Source organism: Carcharodon carcharias, chromosome 29, assembly GCF_017639515.1.
Source record: "Carcharodon carcharias isolate sCarCar2 chromosome 29, sCarCar2.pri, whole genome shotgun sequence".
NCBI classification, from domain to species: Eukaryota; Metazoa; Chordata; class Chondrichthyes; order Lamniformes; family Lamnidae; genus Carcharodon; species Carcharodon carcharias.
This window is the reverse complement of record NC_054495.1, coordinates 6460101-6479425: the sequence shown is the minus strand read 5'-3', so window position 1 is coordinate 6479425 and position 19325 is coordinate 6460101. Positions and strand designations below refer to the sequence as shown.

Below are 19325 nucleotides of genomic sequence, written 5' to 3'. Positions count from 1 at the left end.
TACAAGCTGACGTGTTGCTTGCCAGGTAATCCAAGTTCTTTCATTTCAAGGTAAAATGCTGAAAGACATGAATTGTGTAAAATGAGGCTGATTGTATTAAGCTTGCTTAACTTAAGATGTAATTATGCAAGAGAACACAAGAATAAAATTAACAAGGCCCCTGCAATGATACAGTGAGTTTGTTGCAGATATCAGGACCCGCCATTTGAAGGCTCACAATAGCCACTTGGATAAGATCCCTTTACTACAGTATTCCAGCAGTGAGATAGGAAGACCACAAATGGAGATAGGAATGCATCTCATAGAAAAGCAAAGACTGCTAGAGATTTTCCCCCAACCAAATAGTGAATATTCTATTAAGGGAGTTCATGCCATGCCAAATAACATGTCTTTCAAAATAAAAGGTGAAATATCTTGTTCTCAAAGGCACGGTTTGAGGTCCCTCAGTTTGAGGAAGAAATTAGATCCCACCGCACCTGTTCTGAAAGTGGAGAGCTAATATAGCCAGGAACCAATGTCATGTGCCCCAAGTACATCAAAAAGATGACCAACCAAATACTGAATTGAGCCATTTCCCAAGTGCCCATAGCAAGCGCTAGGCTGCTTATGCCCACCCTCCCCCTGCCTCTTTTATTAATGTCTGTTTTTAGAACTCCACTCCTCTAAACTAGTGAACAACAAGCAGTGCATGCCTCATGCCTTTTCCATTTCAGATTATTCAGTGGATGTGGTTTCATAAGATGCAACCAGGAAGCATTTTTTTTAAATGCTGGCATTATTGTCCTCCCTAATTGCCCTTGTTTAGAGGGCATTTAAGAGTCAACCACATTGTTGTAGGTCTGGAGTCACATGTGGGCTAGAACAGATTTCCTTCTCTAAAGGATGTTAGTGAACTAGATGGGTTTTTGTGACAATCAACAATGGTTTAATTTTAATTCCGTATTTTTATTGGATTCAAATTCCGCCATCTGACATGGAGGGATTTGAACCCAGGTACCCAGAGAATTACCCTGGGTTTCTGGATTACCAGTCCTGTGACAATACCACTATGCCACCACCTCCCTTATTTTTAAAGAGCTTCTCGTCGAGCCAGGAGGAGGCCCCTCGTTCTAGCTCCGCACAGCCCCTTTGAGAGTCACTGCCAGCTCACAGATACCTCCTGTTTCCCCTTCTTCTGCAACTTGACTTGAGAGCTGCAGTGAGGCATATCAGTCTCAACTGGGACACAACGAGAAAGAAAGCAAAAGGAGCAGACCACCCCAGCCTGAAAATATGCTGTGCTCCCTTTGGAGATGGGCCAGGCAACGTTAAACAGGGCCCGACGCCCAATTTGAAGCCAATGCTAGGTCTCCTAGTAAGGGCATGTGATCAGTGCCTGGAAACAGCATAACCAATGTCAACCCTGTGGCGACATTAAAATGTTGGGGGGTTGAATTCATCTGCTCCATCGGGTGGGGGGGGGGGGGGGGCAGGAAATTGGGGTTGGTAGGGAACAACATGCTGCCAATTGGCTACCACCCAAGACAAATCTCACACTGATCAATCACATCCAGCAGGGTCAAGAGGTGATCTGTCAACTTTTTTTGGGGGCTGCATGACCTTTTGGAGCAGAGGGAGACCTTTTCTTCTTGGGCCAATTTTACCCACTGGCTAATAGCAAGAATTAATGGAGTTGGTGAAAGTATTCGGAACGGAGAGAAAAAAAAAACAGCCCTATTCCAGGGGCAAAAGGTTGCTGCAACTGCATGACGAGGCAAACTACAAGCAGGCGGAGGGAGTTGTCTCTCCCGTTATCCACCAGGTGCCATCTTTCTCCTGCTTCTCCAGCCTAACCGTCACGTCGCGCCCCCTTTTTAACACCTCGCTTTGCCCCCTGCTTGCAGTCACATTAGAGGCGGCCCCGTTCCGCCACGAGCTCCGCCCTCCGCCGGCCCAAGTGCAGGGATGCTGCGCGCGGTTCCTCCGACCGTTGAGCACGCCCCCCTCGTTTGCCGCCCTTTCACGTCCGCTTTTCTAGCGGCCCCGCCCCTGTCATGTCCGCTTCCTTCCTCAGAAGCCGCGCCCTTTCCCCCCTCCCCTCCTTTCTATTTTAATGCTATGGCCTTTTCCTTCCTTTTCTCCACTCCCACTGGGTGTATACTTCGATGTGTATCTTTTCATGCGTCATCTTTTCCTCTCGTACTTTTAAGATATTTCAAAGGCATGTTTGGCGTTGCCCCGCCCTCCTCCTCCAGGAAGTCATTTGAGTTTATATGACACTCCCTCTAAGCCATCACTCGCCCACCCAGGGTGACCAACTTGGGACGCCCTGGCATGGGTTTCATCAGAGCAGGGAGGCTGACAGATCTGCGGGGGTGGAACTAAAGCCGCCACAGCTGTGACAGCAGGGGTGGGGCTCCAGAGCTGTGACAGCACACACATGAGAGCAGAGCAGTTACTGCACATACACAAGATTATGGGTCGGCTTGTGGGAAAACCAGTGTCCTGGTTGCATGCAGCACGCAACATAGGGCAGTGGGCTCAATTATGGGACAATCCTGCAAAATTAGGGATGGTTAGTCACCCCACTCTCACCCTTACCTAGGCTTTCCTTAACCTCTTTAGGGGTCACCTCTTCCTCCTATACCACTTGCCTTCAGCATTTTGCCATTGCCATTTCTCCACCGCAATTCATTTGAGTAGCTTATCCCTCATTCCCTCTACCCACCACAGTACATGCCAGCCCAAGTCTGTTGCTCCCAGACTTTCCCCTAAGCTTCTTTGGGTATAATCCTGACAGGAATAACCATGCAGTATGAATCCATCTGTACCTTGTCCCGATGTGGCAGTAGCCTTTTGACTTGAGGAGGGTCTTGGTTGTGACAGATAGTGGGATAAAGGACAGACAGATAAACATACTCAGATAGAGAGGATGTGACAAGTGGGATTCCCTGGGATTTGCACTGGGGCCTCAACGTTTCACTTTATTTATTAATGACTTGGAGAAAGAAATAGAGAGCTGTATGTCCTGGTTTGCAGATGACACAAGGATGAGAGCTTAGATGGAGGCTACATCTGCACTCTCAGGTGGATGTAAAAGATCCCATGGCCACTGCTTCAAAGAAGAACGGGGGAGTTATCCCTGGTGTCCTGTTCAATCAACAACACCAAAAGCAGATTACCTGGTCATTATCACATTGCTGCTTGTGGGAGGGCTGATGCATTTCCTACATTATAGCAGAGACTGAACTTCAAAAGTACTTTATAGATTGCAAAATGCTTTGGGGTATCCTATGGATGTGAAAGATACTATATGAATCCAAGTCTTTCTGGGAGGCACTTACAGTTGTGCAAATAGGAGCAACAAGTTGCTAAGGGACATAGGCAGCTTAAAAGTTTGCAAAACGATGGCTAATAATTTTTAATGTAGGCAATTGTGAGGTTATCCACTTTGTACTAAGAAAGATCAATCAGCGTATTTTTAATAGTGGGAGAAGCTAAGAGACTTGGGGGTCCAAGCATATATATTATTTCTAACTAGTGGCAGCTCTAAGGAATAAATCCAAAATCATATGGAGCATAAATATTGGCAATGACCCATTGCGCTAAATAGTTTGGTGCTGTAAAATTAATGTAAAAGGCTAATAGGATGCTGGCCTTTTATATCAAGGAGGCTAAATTGCAAAATGAAGGAAATTATGTTTGAATTTTATAGAGACCCAGGCAGAACTCATATGGAGTACCGAAGTCAGTTTTGGGTACTGTACCTCAGGAACAATATATTGTTCTTGGTGGGGGTACAGTGTACGTTCATCAGAATGATACTGAGGGTAAAATTATGAGGATAGATGGCATAAACTTGGTTTGTATAATCTTGAGCATAGAATGTTTAGAGGTGATCTGATCTGAGTGTTTAAAATGCAAAAAGGATTCAGTAGGGTAGATACAGAGAAACTGTATGCTGGTGGCATCAAGAAAGAGGGAACATGCATTTAATTAGCTCCTGGCCATTTAAGAGCAATATTTGGGAGCAGTTTGTTCATTAAAATTATAATGGAAATCCTGAATTGTCTCTTCCAAAAGGCAATCGATGCTGCAGGGCAATTGGAACTTTCAAGACTGAGATTGGCATTTTTTTTAGGTCAATTTATCAAGGGATATGGAGCTAAGTAAGATAAATGGAGCTGAGGTACAATTCAGCTATAACCTAGTTGAATAGTGGAGCCATCTCGAAGGACTGAATGGCCTACTCCTGTTCCTTTGTGATGATCAGGCTCATTACAGAACAGCACACCACAGAGTCACAAGTTGGGTGCACTTATGCCTTCCTAATTGTCACTGCATGATGCAACTTATCTTACTAGATTTGATGCCAAGGAGATTGACAAAGCAACAGCTAATTAAGCAGTAGCGTGTGGCTCAATTATGCAGAGCTATCAACATGGAGTCAATTGTGCTGCAACATGGTGCTTCAATGGCAGGCTCACTGATTAATGGCATTCTCTTTGAATCCAAAGCTTTTGGGTTCAAATTTCTACCCTGTTACTCAATAACACAATTTAAATTGACATTTCAGTGCAATGCAGACAAAGTGCTACAATGTGAGATGTTTGCCTTCAATTGGGAATGATTATAGGTAAGTGGAGTGATGAAGTACTTAAGCTGGTTGAGTGGTGGGGTGGGCAATAAGGCTGAACAGTACCAAGCAGGGTTAGACAGACCATACAGAACTGCAGGTCTACTCCATGGTGGGATAGACTGGGATATACAGGTAACAAATAATTTTGAATGGGTCATGTCAAGCTGCTGCAAAGAGAAGTGGTAGCCCATTGGGACATTAGGGTTCAGCAGTGGCAACTCATGGAGCCAAATCAAAGGTGGAATGAACTTCCTGTGATTGACATGAACAGCAACCGAATGGGAGGAACTAAAGCAGCTGTATTTATTTGTTCATTGGATATGGGTGTCGCTGGCTAGGCCAGCATTTATTGCTCATCCCTAATTGCCCTTGAGAAGGTAGTGGTGAGCTGCCTTCTTGAACCGCTGCTATCCCTGTGGTGTAGGTCCACCCACAGTGCTGTTAGGAAGGCAATTCCAGGATTTTGACCCAGCCACAGCGAGGGAATGGCGATATATTTCCAAGTCAGAATAGTGAGTGGCTTGGAGGGTAATGACCAGCTTCCCATGTGTCTGCAGCCCTTTTCCTTCAAGATAGTAGTGGTCATGGGATTGGAAGGTGCTGCATAAGGAGGCCTGGCGAGTTGCTGCAGTGCATCTTGTAGATGGTATACACTGCTGCCGCTGTGCGTAGGTGGTGCAGGGAATCAATGTGTGTGGATGGGGTGTCAATCAAGTGGGCTGCTTAGTCCTGGATGATGTCAAGCTTCCTGAGTGTTGTTGGAGTTGAACTCATCCAGGCAAGTGGACAGTATTCCATCGTACTCCTGTCTTGTGCTTTGTAAATCGTGGACAGGCACTGGAGAGTCAGGAGGTGAGTTACTCGCCGCAGGATTCCTAGTCTCGGACCTGCTCTTATGGCCACAGTATTTAAATGGCTAGTCCTGTTCAGTTTCTGGTCAATGGTAACCCCCAGAATGTTGATAGTGGGCGATTCAGTGATGGTAATGCCAAGAGTGCAGGAGGGCTTGCCAGGAGCAACACCAGGTATACATAAAAATGAGGTGTCAACCTGGTGAAGCTACAACAAGAATGTCAAGGGCGATGGTTATATTCTCTCTTATTGGAGATGGTCTTTGTCTGGCATTTGTGTGGTGCAAATGTTGCCACTTGTCAGCCCAAGCATGGATATTTTCCAGGTCTTGCTGCATTTGGCATGGACAGCTTCAGTATCTGAGGAGTCGCAAGTGGTGCTGAACATTGCACAATCATCAAGAACATCCCCACTTCTGACCTTATGATGGAAGGAACGTCATTGATGAAGCAGCTGAAGATGGTTGGGCCTAGGCCACTACCCTGCGGCACCTCTGCAATGATGTCCTGGAATTGAGATGATTGACCTCCAATAACCACACCAATTTCCTTTGTGCTAGATATGACTCCAACCAGCGGAGAGTATTCCCCCTGATTCCCATTGACCCCAGTTTTGTTAGGAGTCCTTGATGCCACACTTTGTCAAATGCTACCTTGATGTCAAGAGCAGTCACTCTCGCCTTACCTCTGGAGTCTTTTGTCCATGTGTGAACCAAGGCTGTAACAAAGTCAGGAGCCAAGAATTGTTTGGGCAGAACCCAAACTAAGCGTCAGTGAGCAGGCTATTTCTAAGCAGGTGCCAATTGATTACACTATTAAGGGTCCCTTCCGTTACTGATGATGGAGAGTAGACTGATGGGGCAGTAATTGGCTGGGTTGGATTTGTCCTGTGTTTTGTGTACAGGATATATCTGGGCAATTTTCCACATTGCCGGGTAGATATCAGTGTTGTAGCTGTACTGGAACAGCTTGGCTAGGGCACAGCAAGCACTGGAGCACAAGTCTTCAGTACTATTGCCGGAATATTGTCAGGGTCCATAGTCTTTGCAGTATCCAGTGCCTTCAGCCATTTCTTGATATGACGAGGAATGAATTGAATGGCCTGGAGACTGGCATCTGTTATGCTGGGGTCCTCAAGAGGAGGCCAAGATGGATCATCCCCTTGGCACTTCTGGCTGAAGGTTATTCTAAATGCTTCAGCCTTATTTTTTGTGCTGATGTGCTGGGCACGTCCTTCATTGAGGATGGGGATATTTGTGAAGCTTCCTCCTTCAGTGAGTTGTTTAATTGCCAGCCGCCATTCACGACTGGATATGGCAGGACTGCAGAGCTTAGACTTGGTCCATTGTATGTGGATTTGCTTAGCTCTGTCCATCACTTGCTGCTTACATTGTCTGGCACACACGTAGTCCTGTGTTGTAGCTTCACCAGGTTGACATCTCATTTTTATGTGTACCTGGTGTTGTTCCTGGCAAGCCCTCCTGCATTCTTCATTGAACCAGAGATTTCCTGGCTTATTAGTAATGGTAGAGTGGGGGATATGTTGGGCCATGAGGTTACAGATTGTGGTTGAGTACAATTCTGCTGCTGCTGACGGCCCACAGCACCTCAAGGATGCCCAGTCTTGAGCTGCTAGATCTGTTCAAAATCTATCCCATTTAACGAAGTGGCAGTGCCACACAACATGACAGAAGGTATCCTCAATGTGAAGAGGATACCATTTATCTTTGTCTCCACAGAGATTGTGCGGTTGTCACTCCTACCGACACTGTCATGGACAGAAGCATCTGCTACAGGTAGATTGGTGAGGACGAGGTCAAGTATGTTTTTCCCAGTCTAGCAGCTATGTCCTTTAGGACTCAGCCAGCTCAGTCTGTACTGGTGCTACCAATTCACTCTTGGTGATGGATATTGAAGTCCCCTGCTATGCGCACACACACACTACACTTGATCTTAGTCAAAAGGCCGAGAAGTAATATTGAAATCCCCTATCCAGAGTACATATAGTGCCTTTGCTACCCTCAGTGCTTCCTCCAAGTCGTGTTCAACACGGAGGTGTATTGGGAGGTGGTGTGTGGTAATTAGCAGGAGGTTTCCTTGCCCATGTTTGACCTGATGAGACTTTGTGTGGTCTGGAGTCAATGTTGAGGACTCCCAGGGCAACTCTCCCCCAACTGTATTCCACTATGCTGCTCCTCTGCTTGAGCTGTTCCCTGATGGTGCAGGATAAACCCAGGGATGGTGATGGTGATGTCTGGGAACATTATCTGCCAGGTATGATTCTGTGAGGGCGACTATGTCAGGCTGTTGCTTGACTAGTCTGTGAGACAGCTCTCACAATTTTGGCACAAGCCCCCAGATGTTAGTAAGGAGGACTTAGCAGGGTTGACAGGGCTGAATTTGCCATTGTCATTTCCGGTGCCCAGGTCGATATCAAGTAGGCCACCCAGTTTCATTCTTTTTAAGCGATTTGAGAGGCTTGCTAGGCCATTTCAGAGTCAACCAGATGTAGGCAGGTTTCCTTCTCAAAGGATAATGGTGAAAAAGATGGATTTTTCCGATAATGGTTTTTATGGTGATCATTGTGCTTTTAATTCCAGATCCGCAGCGAGACTCAAACCCAGGTCCCCATAGCAGTACCCTAGGTCTCTGGATTGCCAGTCCAATGACAGTACCACAACATCACCCGGAGGGGAGAAATAAAACCATTAACAAAGCTCGATCCAGTAATTAGACCATACAGGCAAGTTCTTAAAATGAAATCCTGGTATCGCATAGGAGTAGGACTTTCAGGGAGCCATTTTGGTGTACGTTATAATGTACAGAAAGAGGTGTCAGCAGAAATGAGCATTTCTGTCTTATTTTCATTGGTTTTAGACATGGTGGGGGAGAAATCTGGGATTACCCATCATTAGGCACCTCACCCATACAGTGCTATCAAATCCAAGCTCAAATGGTGAGGTCCAAGGATACCCAGACTTTCATCCTCAGGACTCTTCATCATTCATATGGTACAGTAATAGGGCCCCATTCAGGGTAGTGCTCCAATTTCCTGATAAGCGATGTGTTTCGATTGTGGGAGCTTGGAAGAGGGATGGGTGGGCCTCAAGAGTCCATGATTGGGATTCAGTGAGGAATTGGATAGGAAGATCACAGGCCTGGGACGTACTTTTGGGGAGTTTGGAGTACTGTCAGGCGGCTAGGAGGTCACTGTCGGGGCCAGGGCTGAACGGGATCCAATGGTAGGACCTTGATTTCAAGATGGGGAATAAGGTCAGAGGTCTTGGAGTAGGGTCAGCAGTGATTATGGCAAGTATTTCCCTTTGCTTAATTGTGTGATGTTTAGAGTTAGCTTTCCCAGATGCATGCAAATGCAAATGGTGATCTCTGATTCAGGCATGGGTAAAGGGCACCTCTTCTTTCTCCTTTGCCAAGGTGGCATCCTGCACATTTCCTGTTGGAATTGTGAGAAGGCATCTGAGATCCAATTTCAATCCTAATGTGGCTGCATGGTGACTAAAAGGTAGATGCCAGATGGCCGACTTTACCCCCCGATCCCCAATAAGCGTTATTTTCAGGGAGGTGAATGATTAATGAAAGACCGTTGCCCATCTTCTGGAATGTGCCTTTGCAAAGAGATGCAGTGTTTTCTGTTGAGCTTCATCCTGAGCAGGTCCATAATGCAAGAATCCGTGATCTATGGGCTGTTAGCAGGGATGCACCGAGAGAAATATGAAATACTGCTGGAGGACCATCAAACTGGTGAAAATCACTCTTTGATCTGCCAAAAAATGGTTGATCTTCCAGCACAAGGGCCTAAACAGGACTGGGTGTTGCTGACTGCCATATTCCAAGGTCCAGCACTAGGTGCTGAGGGACACACTAAAGCTTGGGGCAGCTGCCCCAGTAGGGAAAAGTTACCATCTAAAGCCCTCCTACTATTATTATGAGTCACTGGGGATAATGAACTGTAATACCAAGACCCACTGTTCCCTGAGCCGTGACAAATGTGAGAGAAATTTGATCTAACCACCAGATTGCCCAGTTCTACCTAACTGTTTAATTTAGGTTAACAGAATACGATCACCAGGGGTAGAATTTTTCCTATTGCGGGCAGGCTGTTTGGGAGCAGGCACAGATGGGCACAGAGCCACCCACGATTGTCTCTGTGCCGCCATTTTATGCGGGCAGGCCAATTAAGGCCCACCCAGCCTGAATCACGGCTCCTGAGAACAGCAGGAAGGGGTGGGCCGCGGCAGGAGTCCAATGGCCGCCGGGTCCAATCGCGACCCAGTGGCCTGTTTAAAAATGGCGCAGGCAGCCTCCCAAAGGCTACCAATGATGGCGCACAGGAGGACGTTCGAGAGCGCTCTCGGAGGGCAGGACAGGCAGGAGGGCAGGTCGGCGGGGCAGTGTGCCCCGAGATTTTCAGATGAGTGCCTTGCTGCTCTCCTTGAGGAGATGGCAAGCATGGCGCGACATCGTAGTGCCAAGGAACGGGAGGAGGAGGCCCCCGTCTGCATGACGAAATGTGCCTGAGAGGAGGTGGCAGAAAGGGCCAGCTCCCACAATGTGATGAGACACACCTGCGTGCAATGCCTCAAGCGGTTCAATGACCTCTTGCAATTGGGGAGGGTGAGTACTGTGTTGGCATGGGTCACTTAGCACAGCAGTTAGGTTGCCCCCACCCCCCACCCACCCAATTCAGAATTTTATGATTGCATTCATTCATTCATGGCATGTGGTCTTCGCTGGGTGGGCCAGCATTTATTGCCCATGCCTAGTTGCCCCTGAGAGGGTGGTGGTGAGCTGCCTTCTGTATCTGCTGCATGTAGTGCATGTACACCCACAGTACTGTTTTGGGGGTGAGCTCTAGGACCTGGACCTAGGTGCAGTGCAGGAATGCCAAAACATTTCAAAGTCAAGATGCTGACTGATTGGGAGGGGAACTTCCAGGTGGTGGGGCAGCCATCCATCTGCTGCTCTTGCCCTTCTAGGTGGCAGTGTTCCTTGATTTGAGAGGTCTTATAGTGTGAGTGGCAAATGTAATGGAGGCAGCATCTGGGCAACAGGGTCAGCCTTGGCTGCTTGGGGTGAGTGTATGACAGCTCCAGGGTCATGAATCGGATGAGCCCTGTAATGTCTCATTCAGGTGGGGGTGGCAAGGCTGCAATGGCAATGCAGGTACAGGGTGGACTAATCAATGCTCCCCCCTCCTTTCAGGACGAGACCGCACATAATAATGCCGAATGGATACAGATTGGCAGAGGGCAGGCCCACCTACTCATACTGACCAGATATGAGCAGGTGGCCCTCAAGCTGGAGAGGCGCCATGCACCCAGGTTTACCAGCCGCTGTGAGGTTGAAGTGCCAGTGGAAGGTAAGAGTGGTGCGCACTGAGGTGACAATGTCTGCAAGTGCAAGCATTCCACTGGTGACGATATTGATTTCAGCATCCAACATGCGTTTCCACTTGATATTGGAAGGAGGAGTGCATTCTGATCCGGGTGCCAGGCGTGCACATTAACAGTGTAACAACTTCAACTAATCAAATATCTTTGTTCTTCCTTTCAGCCTCTCTGGAGCATGCCCACACTCAGGAGGCAGAGGGACCATCGCTGACCCCTGAGGGCCCTGAAGATGTACACGCACCAGCGTCACACCATCTCAGCCAGGCAGGCACCAGCGCAGATACCAGCACCTCGGTGGGGATAAGATCATCAGCTAGTGTCCTGGTGCACAGTGGTGAGGGCACTTCACAGTTGCTTGAGGTGCACGAGGAGACAGAGAGTGCCCAGGGCACTGGCAGTCGGAGGACTGCTGGGGACCAGGAACATGCCCAGTCGATGGCTGACGATGTGCCTCTGGAGTCGTCCCTAAGGCGGCAGAGGCTGCAAGTCCAGCACGGTGTGCAGGAGGATCTGGCGGAGATACATGAGGCAATGCGTGCCATGGTCGCTGTGCTGGAGGAGTTCATGTGGAGCATGAGCAATGCAATGGCCTTCATGGCCGAGCGCAATGCCTCCTCCATGGAGAGAGTGGCGACTCTCATGGCGAGGCTCCTCCAGGAGAACAATCAGGGCTTCCCGGGGATACGCTCGGACCTGCAAGCCCTCACAGACCTCAGCTACTCAGTGTCAGCATGGAAGTTGGATTGGGCACCCAATATCTCAGCTAAGTGCCCATCCATCTGTGGTGAGCAGGGAGGTCCGAAGTGACCTCACATTGGCACACAAGCTGCCTGTCATCTCTGTGAGCAACTCTCTGGGCACTCTGGATGAAGGCAGCAGCTCCTACGCCCTTCTGCCAGTGTTTGTTGCATCTGATGAGGCTGCTGCAACTGGGGAGGTGCCAGCCGTGTCACTGGCTGCTCCCTCCCAGTCGGGGCCAGCACAGGCTCCATGGGCCAGAGGATGATCGCCAAGGTCATCAAGGCCAACAGGACAGCAGAGTGAGCAGGCTGTCTCCAATGCCAGTGCCAGCGAGGGGGTCAGCACCGAGACGTAGCACCTGCAAACATAGACATGAAACACCTTCGGCACACCATGGGCTTATCACTGGTGGTTTTCTTTTGTCCCTGTATTAGTTGCTTTTCATTCGGTATGATGCTCAACACCTTTTAATGCACTTTCATTTCTGTATTGTAGCATACAATCATTAAATGTTTTAGTTCTCAATAAGCCTCTGGGTGCTTTATTACTTCTGCAGGACAGGAGCCCTTGATGTTTTGAGTGACTTGTTTGTCATTGAGCTTTATTGACAAGTCACATCGGCCAGAATTTTCACATAAAATGACGCGCGGTGACATCGGGTGTGCGTTCTGATGTCACCGCACATCATTCGGACAGGAAAGTAGGACAGGGGGTAGGACAGGAGAGCTTGATAGGGGGCCAGTGATAGGTGGAGGCCAAAAAGAGACTGCCAAAGATGTCATAGACAAAAGGACAAAGGGGTGTTGACATTATCTAAAAGATGTGCTAATGGGGACATTAAGGGAAGTAAACAAGTCAAGCTAGTGGCAGATGGCCCTAGTGTGGGTGGGGTGATGGGAAGGGATCGAAATGGGCTAGTATTCCAAGTATTTTTGTTTTTGTTCTAGATTTCCAGCATCCGCAGTATTTTGCTTTTATCTTGGAGCAGATGGGACATTGCTTTAATATCTCACACGAAAGATAGCACCTCCAACAGTGCAGCATCATGCTAGCCTAGAATTTCGTGACTGGAGTGGGAATTGAAACCACAACCTTCTTGCTTAGAGAGTTATCCACTGAGCCACATCTGACTCACGCTATGATTAGCACTATGATCACCTAATGACTAAAGATGGCACACCAAACCAACTATTTCTGCTGCCCACTCTTCATTCCCTGAAAGGAATGAGGATTCAAACCAGTCCTTTTTTGGCCACAGAGATATATCTCAAGCCAATGAGAGGCAAAGATCCTCGATCCTTGTGTCTCTTTGCTCTGAGATGTTCCAGTAATGTTGCCCTAGGCTTGTTATGCGCCTCGGTGCAATCATGGAATCTTTTGTGGATGTGTCCTTGCTGGCCCAAGAATTCTAATGTACTGCCCCATTACATGTGCTTTTACTGATCTTCACCCAGAGAGAGGTTATAATGTGGAATGAGCTGTCACATGGAGTAGCATTTAAAGGGAAGCTAGATAAACACATGGGAGAGAAAGGAATAGAGGATGTGCTGATGAATGTTCTGTATGATTTACATCTCCTCTGGATGCATCTTTACATGCCCATTCATACCACCTTTTACTTTGCAGCATCATCCCTTTTATCATTTAATCATCACTTCCCTCCACCTATCACAGATCTCCCCCTTTACTCTTTCATCCTCATCCATCCTTTCCCTAGCTCTGTAAAATCTTTTAAATCTCTAACTTCTTCCAGTTCTGATGAAAGGCCATCGACCTGAAGTATAACTTCATTTCTCTCTCCACATATGCCACCTGAGCTGTGGATCATTTTCTTTTTTTATTTTAGATGAACATTTTAACAGGTTTAGATGAAGTAAGGTAGGAGAACGTTCATGAGGAGCATAAACACAGACGTGGACCAGTTGTGCCAACTGGCCTGTTTCTGTACTGTTAATTCTATGTACTCCTGTGCACAGTTGTTTTCATCTTTAGCAACTTGGGGAAAACACACATCTGTGGATGCACAGTCATTGAATGTAGGTTTAAAATGGGTTTCAGTCCTATGCTTGTGGGGAGATTAATCCTCATATTTGGACTGCTTTCTTTGTATTGCACTATTATCTATTTGGACTGGATTGTCTTCCATTTTGTTTGTTTTAATGTTACTGCTTTACTACTGCCATTCAAGATGCTTTGCCTGTCAAAGACTATCCTCCTTGTTCCCTGGTCATTAGCAGAATCATCCTTCTGCTGGAACAATGTAAAACATGATCTACTCTCATCCTCATCCACTCTTTCCCTAGCTCTGTAAAATCTTTTAAATCTCTAACTTCTTCCAGTTCTGATGAAAGACCTTAAACATTCATTCCCTCAAGCATTGGCGCACTGAGAATCTGGCACACACTGCAGCAACTTACCAACGCTTCCTCGGCACCACTCCTCAAGCCCATCACCACAATGTGCCTAGAACGATGAGGGAAAATAGGTACATGGGAACACCACCACCTGCAAGTTCCCCTTCAAGTCATATCCCACCCTGACTTGGAAATGTATCGCTGTTCATTAACTGTCGCTGGGTCAAAATCTTGAAACACTCTACCTAACAGCACTGAGTGATTGCCTACACCACATGGACTGCAGTAGTTATAAAAGGCAGCTCATCACCACCTTCTTAAGGGCAACCTGGGATGGACAACAAATGCTGGCCTGGTCAGCGATGCCCACTTCCTGTGAATTAATAAAATGTGGGAAAAATGCCCATTTAAAAAAATTTCTGCCAATGGGGAGCGCAGATGCCAGCTTAAGGAAATGCAGCATTATGTGAGCCCTTGTTCAGGAATTACCACCTCCCCTATTTCCCACTTGCGATGTTACAGGATGGAATAGGACGCACAGAAGAATAAGGTAAGTGAATGATAGTGAAAACTGAGCATTGTGAAATGAACTGATGTAAATATGCAGGAATTACCAGAGCATTCATTGGAATTCCAGTGCTAGGCATATGCTAGGCCAACAATTTAACAGTTAAAGAACAATCTTGCATTCATATAGCGCTTCTTACAATCTCATGGGGCAGAAATTTCATATGGAGGTGAGGAAAGAGGAAGGTAGCCAATTAAAGCCAATTATCAGCGGCCGACGAGAATATTCCAGTTGGCCTGCAGGCCCCCAAAGCCATTGGAGACTAGAGCAGCTGCCTGAAAGTGGCCTTCCAGACTGAGAGCTGTTTGAGGGCCAGCACTCCAGGCAGGCTTTGAGGCCCTCTCTGGCCACTTCTGCAGCCACAGGCCACACAGTGGAGGGGCTCCCCTTCTGTGATGGCTACTTAGAAACTGTGGCCATTTTTTAGTTTAAGGGTTTTAAATTTGCTGGGAGGGTGGCTCAAGGTGGACATGTCCTCTCTCTCTCACCCTCTCTTACCTGAAATGACAGGCTTGTCCTGCAGCACCCAAACCCTGCCCACCAGATGGCAAGTGTGCTAATAAGCCAACTCGGGGAAATCATTGTTTGGTGATGGTTTCCACAATGTGGAGTTGGGCTCTCCTTTTGACCCCAACATCAGGGTTCTAACCTAAAATCCAGAATCCAGAATTCCCTGTAGCGTTTCACAGCCAACAAGGTACTTTTAAAATATGGTCACTGTTGCAATGTAGCAAATATGGCATCTACCGCAAGGCCCCACAGACAGCAGTGAGATAAATAAACAGATGATTTGTTTTTTTTTTACTAGTGTTGTTTGAGAGATAAACATTGGTAGGACACCAGGGAGAACTGCTGCTCTTTGGAGTAGTGGCATGGGATTTTTCATATCCACCTGAGAGGGCAGCCAGGGCTTCAGTTTAATACCTCATCCAAAAGACTACACCACAACCATGCAGCACTGTCAGTTTGTATCATGGGCTCTTGAAATGGGACTTGAAGTATATTTGGACCAAGAGTGCTATCCATTGAGCTAAGGCTGACACATTTGTCTAAGCATTTAAATAACTAAAGCAGGAACCCATGCCACCAGAGAAATGCATGAGTTTGGCACGATCTGTACAATCTGCTTACATAATCAAATTCTTGTAAGTCCCAAGGAGCTGCAGTTTGTCTGCTGATCCTGCTGTGGTTACAGGCAAGCAGTTATTATATATGTGTGGAAACTCCCTGCACATTGTGAAACACAATCTGTTTTTACCTACTACTGGTTGTTGACTGTATTGCTGCTGCCAGTTAACCAATGGGAATAGATTTATCTGAAATTGGGAGTGCTGATCACTGCTATATATTAATTTTAAACTATAACTCATACTGGTATATATCACTGCTGAAAAATGTACGCAGCTCAGGGCATTAAATGGATTCATATCACTTTTGCTGCTAATAATATAAATTGCAAACATTTACTGAGTGTTTTCTGCTTGCTTTTGTCAGTGAAAGATGTGTTGTCTAATGTCAAAGTGGTCTTCTTAAATATTAAATCAATGGAAGGTAAATTGGGCATGGCGTATAATGGATAGAATTTCATGCCTTAGGTTGACAGTCTCCTATTAACCAGCCAAGTGTCACATCCATTAGTTTCAGGCAGCATAGGATTGTAACTTAACACCATGTGGTTGAGAACCAAATGGGTTTCTACTGGCTTAAAGCCTGATGACAAAACCAGCACAAACAGTGCAACAGAACCTCTGTTAGCCTTGGGTGTCAGCTGTGACTCACTCGGAGGTAAGACTTTGGATCAGGAGATTAGGGTTTGACGCCAACCAACACCCCCCCCCCCCCACCCCCGACCCCCCGCAGCCTCCAGAGTCCTGAGTGCATGAATCTGCAACGTTTCAGTGAAGCTCAATGCAAACTGGAGGAACAGCATCTCATCTTCCGATTAGGCACTTTAATGCCTTCCGGACTTAACATTGAGTTCAACAACTTTAGACCATGAACTCTCTCCTCCATCCCACCCCCTTTCCGATCCCCCCTTTTCCAATAATTTATAATTTTTTTACAAATATATTTTTCTTTTCCCACCTATTCTTAAATTTATTTCGATCTATTGTTTCATCTCCACCTTTTAGCCCATTTTGATTCCTTCCCCCCACCCCACCCCCACTAGGGCCATCTACCACTAGCTTGTTCCTGCTTGCTATCCATAATGTCCCCATTAGCACATCCTTTAGATAATATCACCACCGTCAACACCCCTTTGTTTTTTTGTCTATGACACCTTTGGCAGTCTCTTCTTGGCCTCCACCTATCACTGGCCCCCTATCGAGCTCTACCTGTCCCAACCCCCTTTACCAGCTTATATTTCATCTCATTTCTATATTTCTTAGTTCTGATGAAGGGTCATAAGGACTTGAAACATCAACTGTATCCCTCTCCGCAGATGCTGTCAGACGTGCTGAGGTTTTCCAGGTATTTTTCTTTTTTGTGCATGAATCTGCAAGTGCTTTGGAGAAAGAAGCAGCTGGTCCCACCTTATAAATTTTGGGTTAGAAGTTCGACTACAGTGAGAGCACAAAGCTGCCGCTATAGCATCAGCTGCCCAATATTCAGTTTCGCTGCAAGTTTAGCGAAACTGCCCAAGTCAAATTTCTAGCCTGCAAGCTTTTGTTTTTTGGTTATGTCCGAGCAACTTTACTTCCTGACCACTTTTTTAAACCACCATTTTAACTTAAATTTTAACCTCATGGCATCCCAATTCTACAGCTGTGCTTGCCTCTTCTCTTTCTGCTTCTGCTTGCTTGTCCACAAGCTTGCAGATTAAAATCACAGTGTGGTTTAATGATATCGGTAAAAGTAGCAGTTGTGTTGGATTTTAGCAATTTTATGCACTAATTCGATAGCCCTCAGTGTCCTTTTCACTCCTCCCCTTGCACTCTTGTATTCATCAGACTATAACTTATGGGATAAGGGCCCGACAGGCCCACAGGCATTACTTCCAGTGAGCAGGGACGCTTAAAAAAAAACTACATTACATAAAATACACAGCACAGAAGCAGGCCAACCAGCAGAACCAGTTCCTGGCAGCTTCACATTTATGCTGCACTGGGTTCTCCTTCTCTCTTTCCTCATCCAACTTTGTGAGTGTAAAACTCCATTTCCTTCTCCATTATGTTCTTAATTTAACTTCCTTTTACATGCAGATATTCTATTAATCTCTACCACTTACAGTTGAAGTGAAAAGATGAAAGCAAAAAACCGCGGATGCTGGAAATCCAAAACAAAAATAAAGACACCTGGAAAAACTCAGCAGGTCTGACAGCAATGGCGAAGAGGAACACAGTTAACATTTCGAGTCCATATGACTCTTCAACAGAACTGAGTTCCACATTCTAACCATTCTCTGGGTAAACTCATTTCTTCTGTATTCTCTTTTTTTGACTCCTTGGTGAGTGGTTTATGTTAATGACCTTTAGTTTTTCTCTCCCCTTCAGGAATTCATTGGTGGTGAAGTGTCTGGGATGTCCTGAAGCCATGAAAGGAGCTGTATAAATACAAACCTTTCATATATCTTATTCCCTTTGGATGCTAATAGTCACATAACCTGAGATTATGTGCACATTACTATGGACTGAATCTTACCCATGTTGGGCGGGCTGGGCGGGAGCAGGTGGTGGCTGGCACGTAGACGATCGGCACCTGTGATCAGCTGCGTGCTGCCATTTTACATAGGCAGGCCAATCAAGGTCTGCCCAGTGTAATACACGTTCCATCAGCGCTAGCTGTGCGGGCGGGGGGAGGAGGGAGAGTTGAGGCCTGCGGTCTTATGCACATGCGCGGAGCTGCCTCAGGGGAGATTGAATAGACAATTAAAGTTTTTAAAAATTCAAGTGAAAAATTATTTAAACGTCCCCTCGTGTGACACTGTCACATGAGCTGGGACATGTTTGTCAAGCTCACCAAATTTATTTATTAATTCTATAAAACCCTCAGGAAACCTCATCCTTCCCGTGGATGAGCTTTCCTAGAAAACGTGAAGGCCACTCGGGCTCTTCACCTGCTTGCCAACCTTCAGGTTGGACAGGCAGTGGTGTTAATGATGTAAATTACTTTCTTAAAGGTGTTAACAGGCCTTTGACAGTTCGGAGGGCGCGCACCTGCCTATGGCACGTGCCCGCCGAACACAATATTGAAATGATGCACGCCCGACATCATCTCCGTCATTTAACACCACCCCTTCCAATGGCAGTATTCTGGCCTATGTTTCAAACCCTTTCATTTAATAGGGTCCCACTGTATTGAAATCAGAAGAGAACAGACTTGATTCATTATGTAGTGGGTATTTATGAGGACATCAGAGAGGACCAGTGCACATGAGTTTGTTGACACAAAAACCCATGTCATTAAAGTAGATATGGGCTGTTTCAGTGTTTTGTGAATTATAATGAATGGGCAGAAAATGATGACCAGCTTGTGCTTGATTGTTCCACAGAATCCATTTCTGGTCCACCATGCTTCCTAAAGGACCTGAAGGTCTACAAATAGTTGTTTGGTAGTACAGAACTTGAATATTGCTGAAAAAAGACATTTTGTCAAAGCTTTTCCTCTTGCACTCATCAGGACAATCACAAGAATAGCAATGTCAGGGGGTAGCAACAACTTTATACTGTATGAGAAGAGAGTGCTGATTGGTTGGCAAGTGGACCCTGATTGGTAGAGATACTGCCATGGGGAATGCACCAGTTAATGGTGACTGACAGCTAACTGCCAAGCATTGTTTGA

General features: G+C 46.4%; 1 long non-coding RNA gene across 1 annotated transcript in view; it reads right to left on the bottom strand.

Moving 5' to 3' along the window:
• Nucleotides 1–19325, bottom strand: part of LOC121271040 — a 31187-nt gene continuing 11862 nt past the window's right edge. Inside the window, exon 3 of the long non-coding RNA XR_005941661.1 lies at nt 1–58. This is a non-coding gene — a long non-coding RNA (uncharacterized LOC121271040). The remainder of the gene's footprint in view (nt 59–19325) is intronic.